Below are 7,244 nucleotides of genomic sequence, written 5' to 3'. Positions count from 1 at the left end.
GTTCATTAAGCGCGGGGTGCAGCTCAGAAAGCTTCTTCCACTGATCCTTCTCTATGCGAAAGTGTTGGGATTTCTTTTACAAAAAACAACCAAAAAAGGAGCTTCTCACCTACACGGCCTCCATCCGCTCCAAAACTGCCCTCCTTCCCTTGCGTTCCTTCCCTCTCCCCCCCAAGGATGGGGACCGACCGTCGCCTCTACGCGCGAGGGGTTCGCCTCTGCCCGCCCCGCTCCCAGGAGAGGAAGGAAGGCTTCCTTTCTGGTCCGCGGCCAGGTGCCCGAAGTCCTCCTCGGCGGCCACCTTTCCTTCCACCCAAGGCTCCCAGGACATTTGCTCACGCGCCCCTAAGGCAGCCTCGCCATTGCGCCGCTTCCGCCCTCCGGTTCCCCCCAGGACCGAGATCCACCTACCTGCACGTGCCTGTCCATCGGAATGTGATGTGTGTCCCTGCGTGTTACGTGGGGGGGGGGGGACGGGGAGACCGTGGTCTGTGCGTGATATTGGATAGCGAGCTTCTTACAGATCAGATATTGTTTAGGCTACGAGGGAAGAATGTTGTGTCTGGGAAAGGGAACGCGAATTTCATCCCCGCTCATTGGCAGCTCCCCCGGCTTCCTCCCCCCCCCCCCGCCGCCGCCGCCGCCGCCGCCTTCTCGCCCCACTCTTGTGTTTGTGTGCGTGTTCGCCGACAGCTGCCCTCCTCCTTTCTCGGCGATATTATTAAACGCTCGGCGAGACACAGGGGAGAGAGCCCGTATCAGCTACCGGAAATCGAAGCCCTGGCCATAAATATACCACAGGAAGTACCACACACACTCACACGCTCACACGCGCATCTCTCCCTCCCTATTGTTACTTGCTTAGCCAATCTTGGCCGCCACCTCCCACGGCCCCAACACACGCGCGCGCGCGCACACCCACACACCCACAAATGTAGAAAGACGCGGCTCCGTGACCGACTGGTACCCTTGCCTCTATCCGCAGACACACACACACGCAACCTACTCAATTAACGACGTTAATTGTAAGAATTAACGACGAAAAAGACAACCTCGCCGCTGCTAGTCTGCGTGAGTCACTGCCAAATGCACGCTCAGAAAACGTTGCCTGGTCAAACAGAAGAGCAGAGGATGAGTGTACGTGGCCCTCGGATCAGCCCCATAAGTGCGATATAATGCAACATCTGTGACACAAATATCACCCTGTCAACGTATAGCCGGCAATATGACCATAGAGAGAAAAAAAGTCCTAGGCATGAAGGCAGGGCGGGTATTTCCAGAGCTTTTAAAGAAATTCACAGGGGGAAAAGTGCTGGAAAGTGTGCGATTATCAGCCCATCACGAGCGCTCACAGCTAGGCATGTTCTTTAGAGCCAAGGTTTCAGTCACACCCTGCAGACGGGGTGATTTCAGGGCGAGGGTGTCCCCCTCTCGACGAATCTTGATGTCCCATATAAAAATGCAGAAACCTAATACAGGTATTTAAATGGTTCGCGCAGTCGGAGACGCTAAATCAAGAAGAGAGACTCGGATCTCAAAATAGTCGCATCTCCATGCAAGCATGGCATAATACGACGAGGTGCCCTCAGTGTCGTATTAATAAGCATCACTCTCACGCACACGTGTACGTGTCCACGTTTGGGTGCGTTTCGTTACCAGTCTCAGCCAAACACGGGATATACGTGTCTCTGCTTCAGGTAGCCCTATCTTCCCGGCCTCCCCCTTTCGGATTCTTCGACGTTTGTTTCTCGTGGTGGGTCTTGAGGTTTTAATTTCTTTTTCTTTCTTTCTTTCTTTCTTTCTTTCTTTCTTTCTTTCTTTCTTTCTTTCTTTCTTTCTTTCTTTCTTTCTTTCTCGTTCTCTCAAAGGAAATTCATCACCAAGCAAAAGTCACCTCAGCTGTGCGCTACGGTCGTGGTGGTCTCGTAGGGTTCGAGCTAGAGAATAATGAAATCAGTAAGACGGTCACGGTGCGCCCTTTCCCATTGTTTTGTGGGGGCGGATTCTACCGCCTCTCCCCCCCCCCCCCCCCGCTTTCCAGCCCAGTAAGGAAACGCAGAAAGGGGGGCGAGAAAGATGGAGGAGTCGGAGGGAGGGAGGGAGGGAGGGAGGATGGGAGTCTCTCATTCAATGGCGAGGCAATAACAGCAGCGCATTAAATACAATGCCCAGCAAATGTCCGCCTGTGGAAGAGCAGCTGGAAACCTTCCCGGCCCTTTGGAACCTTCTCTCTCCAGGAGTAGCCAAAGGGGAACATTTTCGAATATTCTATGAACATCTCTCTGAGGTCGCCAGATATTTTCGTGTTTTAATTGTTCATGTCTGAAAACTAGGAAAGTGGGACGGAGGGCGGAGAGGGGAGATCTGTGGCAGTTTCCTCTTTCCTTAGTTATTTGTACTGCAGGTCATCAGGAGAGGAGAGGAGTCTGAGGCAGCGCTGCTGCTTGCTGGAATGAGTGGCAATTGCAGACGAATATACATCCCCATTCACCCATCCCCATTTTAAGGCGCCACTTGAAAAGGGAAGTGGAGTTTGACTCCTGGACTGAAAAATAAGAAAAGGATCTGGGTCACCCAAAAGGGGGAAGATGAGGGACATCTCTACCAAATTTGCAGCTGCTGGGTTGATCTGTAGAGAGAAAGTACATAGATTCAGACTTTGCATCTGCTGATTTTGTAGAGAGAGAGATCATTTTGGCAGAAATACACTACGTGTATGTAATAATGATTGTGACTAAGCAGTATGTCTACCTTCTCAGTTTACTGTTCAGCTAGGCTATGGTTATGAGTGGTTTCTCCCCTTGTTCCTGTTTTTTTTTACCAGCCCTTCTTCCAAAAAGTTTGCTATTCCTGTTGTTGATTCCTCCTCTGCTTCCCTTGCCTTTGTTTCCAGGCACTACAGTCACCTGAGTTCCTTCCAAGGCAATAGATGACAAAGTCTAACAGATTTTACACACTTTGAGGCTGTCCTTGGAAGTGTCAGACCTGGGGGAAAATCCCTATTTTAACTCTGGCATACCTAAGGGGAGAAATGTGTATGTGCGTGTGTATATATATATAATTTTAAATTTTATTAAGTTTTCCACAAAAGTTAAAATACAAAAGAATCAAGAAAAGGGGGTGGGAGGGGGAAAAGAAGAAAAAAGGAAAAAGAGAAAAAAAGGAGGGGGGAGAAAAAGGAACACAGGAAAAAGAGAGTACTGTAGCTTCTGACTTTCCTTGGTACAGGTATAGATAGAAAATGTATTTGCTTCTTACTCTAATATCTAAACATTTACATAGTAAGAAATAGTTTTTAATCTAATATTCAGAAAGATTCCTATAAATTAATCTATTTGAATGCTACATATAATTTATACAAAATATTTCTATAGGTATAACATCAATCAGCAAATCCCAAAGTCAAGATTGGATTTTTTTGAGTATCAAGCAAAAAGTCTAAGAGTGGTTTCCAATTAGAGACAAAGTTAGACGGTGTCCTGTCCTTGAGCAAAGCAGTAAGTTTCGCCATCTCAGCCAATTCCATTAATTTCAATATCCATTCTTCAGCAGCAGGTATTTGTTTATCTTTCCATTTTTGCACATATAAAAGTCTTGCCACAGTTATCATATAAAGAAATACATTTCTGTGTTGTCTTTCCATTTGTTTATCCATCATACCTGAAAGTCAAGTCTCTGGTTCCAATTGCAAATCTGTTTTCAAAATCTTTTGAATCAAAGTACATCTCATATTCGAATATTTCTTAGCCTTTTCACAGGTCCACCATAAGTGATAGAATGTGCCTTCACAATGATTACATTTCATACCTAAGGATATATTAAGGCTGCTTCAGAGATCAGGAAAGGAAATATAAAGTATATGTAGTCAAGCCAAATTTCAGAATGTCAGAGAAATTTGAGGCTATTTGATTTCGAAACCTAACTTTTTAAAAACATCCTGTTTAAGATAAATAAGAAAATAAATAAAAATGCCATGCGTTTGTCACTTCTCTGATAGTGATTTTTTCTCTTTTTTTGATAAATGCAAATGCTATCATTAAGTGGGCAATATGGCTACCTTGAGAGGCAGTTATCTGCACTGCTGTACTTTCCCTACCAGGGATGAAGAGAGGTGCTTGTGAATTTTTTTCACGTATCAAAATGCCAAAACTTTGGCTACTTGGCCTGGAGTGCGTGGGGGTGTCATTTGTTCTTCTGCAGGCAGGGAAATATCCTAGTCTTAGCCTGTTTGCCCCCACCCCGTATTACATTTCTTTGTGAATATCTTGATTCATAATCAAAGCACAAGAAGCCCGCCTTGTGGGTCAATATCCTGGCTGATTTGTTCAGTGAGGATTACAAATGCAGCCCAAATTCATGGGCTGTCTCAAATACAAACTTCTTTGAGAGTTTAGTTGTGCTGGTACCAACATTTAAAAAGTGAGTTAGAAACATCTGGAATTCTTCTCCATTAGTTAAAATCTGAGCAGAAGACTGAAAGCAGATCCTTGAAAAGTTGCCATTATTCAAATAGACACTAAGAGTTCTCTCCATCTTCATGAATCTACAGGGGTTACTTTTCACTCCCAACAGAAGTGGTTTAGATGCAACACTGGAAAGCAACCCTCATGAAATCAGATTTAAAGAATTCTCCCTCTCTGTCTGAAGGAGGCTGTATTGTGAGTCCTTAACGTAACACCACCACTGTAACTCTAAAACCCAACTATCTATCTTTCTTTGATGCTTCCAGATGGAGGTCTTGAAGTATTATTAACCCAAAGGCATTGCAGAGATATCCCATCTTTTTCTTTGTTCTCTTTGGAAAGAAAAGAGATGTAAGAGATAGTAGAAAAGGGCAGAAAGAGTTACAAATGGAAGTTGATAACATATGGATTTCACCTAAAATGCTGTGAATAAGGCACTGCAATTGCACAATAGAAGCCTTGTGTGTCTAAGCTATTGCTATCCTTGGAAGCAAAGAGTATGATATGTAATCACTATTATGGCTATAACTGTAATATTTCTTGTCTAGAGGCTATTTTCTGTTCTTAGGCAAAGGACAAAAGTCCTTTATATAAACACACACACACACACGCACATATTAAAAGTTCATTTTTAAGTAATCTGAAAATTGGAAAACAAGCTCTTGTCTGCCAGCCTTCTAGATCTATAAAACACCTCCTTTCTTTCAAAGATCTTCTCCCCTTCAAAAGCTCCTGCAGGCAGATGTCACAGGGTGGGCCAAGCAGCATATAACAAGCATGGGATCAGAGCAGACATGGAGGAAAAACTAACTGGCCTTTCTTTGCCATGGCCCCGAAAAAAATCTTGGTAAGAATTTGTGAGGAAATCCCAATCCCCCCCCCTTTTTGGTATTATACTAATATTTACTGAACAGGAATGGTCAACAATGTTATCAGCATTATTGGGTGCATGATTCAGGCAAAATGATCATAGATGCAATCTGAAAGTATTTTAGTGAAAACACATTTTCCAAGCAAGATTAAAATATAGTTGATAATAAAATTAATGAGTTTGTAGAATTATTCTAGGTGGAGAAAGAAATTAAGGAACATGTCTTAGATCCTACATAATAAGCCAAAGGTGGCCCTGCCTTTACGCAGACAGAAGCATCCTCAGAGCTGGTTCTAGGGACCAGCAGGAGTAGGGTTACCAGGTAGCTGAAAAGACAAGGAGGACACGCACAACTGAAAAGGAGGAACAATGGGGGGAAAAGGAGGACATATACTGTTTAAGTTTCTTGACATCCACAACAAAAATTACAGCAAAAATGTACTTACGCTTACACATGTATGAACTTGCTTTTCTAGCATCAGAAAGAATGGTTTTCTAATCGCAATATTTTTCCAATAAATCTTTATTTTCAAGAACATATGCTTGTGACAATATAGAATTGACAACAACACGCTTTTCAAATTTCATTATAGAAACGTATGACAAACCATGTGATCTACAGACTCCAGTGATCATAGATTTGAAGGGTTGGATTGAAGCCAATTGCTGGAATCAGGAAATAAATTAAATAATGTATATTTAGGCTGTTGACAGACGAGGAAAAGAAAGAAGCAGACAATTTACAAGGTCACAATTCACAAAAGTATGAATCACTACTGATGTGAAAAGAATTCAAAAAGAAAAAAAAATAAGACACTCAAACAACTGGACAATATTAGATTTTAAGGCTATGCCTGCTGGATGGAGGACATGAGGACAAAACATGTCCTCCTTTTGCTGGACATCAGGCAACCCTAAGCAGGAGGTGTCTTCATGAACTCTCCAGGAGTTCCTGACAGTTAGAAATGCCCAGTGAACTACCTATCATCTTAAGCCCCCTAAATTAGTCCTTAGGTTGAAAGTAGTTATCTAAAGAATATGTCAAGGGTAGATAAGAGTGCTTAGTAATAATTATCATGATGAACAAGAAAACCACTTGAAATTACATTTTTCACTAAGCTGGTAACCTAATGAAGTTATTTAATATGTATAGGAGGGCATTGTTAATGGATTGAGAATAATGTATAAAATATGCAGAGATGTTTCAAATAATGCAACATTAGTTTGTACTGATTAACTCTTACTGCATTTTTCAACATACAGCTGTAACTCTATTCATTGCTTTTGAATATACTGTATACTTATAGAGAAAATATATCCTCTCTATATTGAAACAATAGCTCTCTTTATAAATCTTTTTCATTCAATTAACTCAAATTAACCCATCCCATGCCTCTGGATTTTTACTCTGCTGAAGGGACAAGTTCACTAAATCTTAATAAATATTCTGTTACTGTACTGAGATAATATATGTGAAACATATGGATGACTAAAAAAACAAAGGAACTCTCCCACCTTCCACACATATGTTTTCTCTAAGGTCCACATTGTCAGAATCAAACATAGATTTTTTGGGCGGGGGGAGTATGAAAGCAATGAATCTTTTCCACAAAAGTCTCATGGCAGCCAGTGTTTGACTATGGGAGAAAAATTTAGAATTAGCGGTAAGCCGCCTTGTAATGACTGTCAAATCACACTCAACATTTTTTATGTGATCAGGGGCCACAGTAGGAAGGAGGAGGATGCCAAACAGTTCAGTCAGGATTTTCTGAGGGTTTGGGGGCTATTTCTGAGAAGATGTTAAAATTATTTTAGGACTTGCACTACAATTTTTGAGTCAATGGCAAGAAACCATCACCAATGTTCAGCAGCTGTGATCTGGGGATCATGAAAAGGGGAGCTGTGACTGC

The sequence above is a fragment of the Python bivittatus genome, unplaced genomic scaffold, assembly GCF_059951505.1.
Source record: "Python bivittatus isolate LINGU-HERP-01145 unplaced genomic scaffold, Pbiv_v1 ctg000850_np1212, whole genome shotgun sequence".
NCBI lineage: Eukaryota > Metazoa > Chordata > Lepidosauria > Squamata > Pythonidae > Python > Python bivittatus.
Note: the sequence above shows the minus strand (reverse complement) of the source record.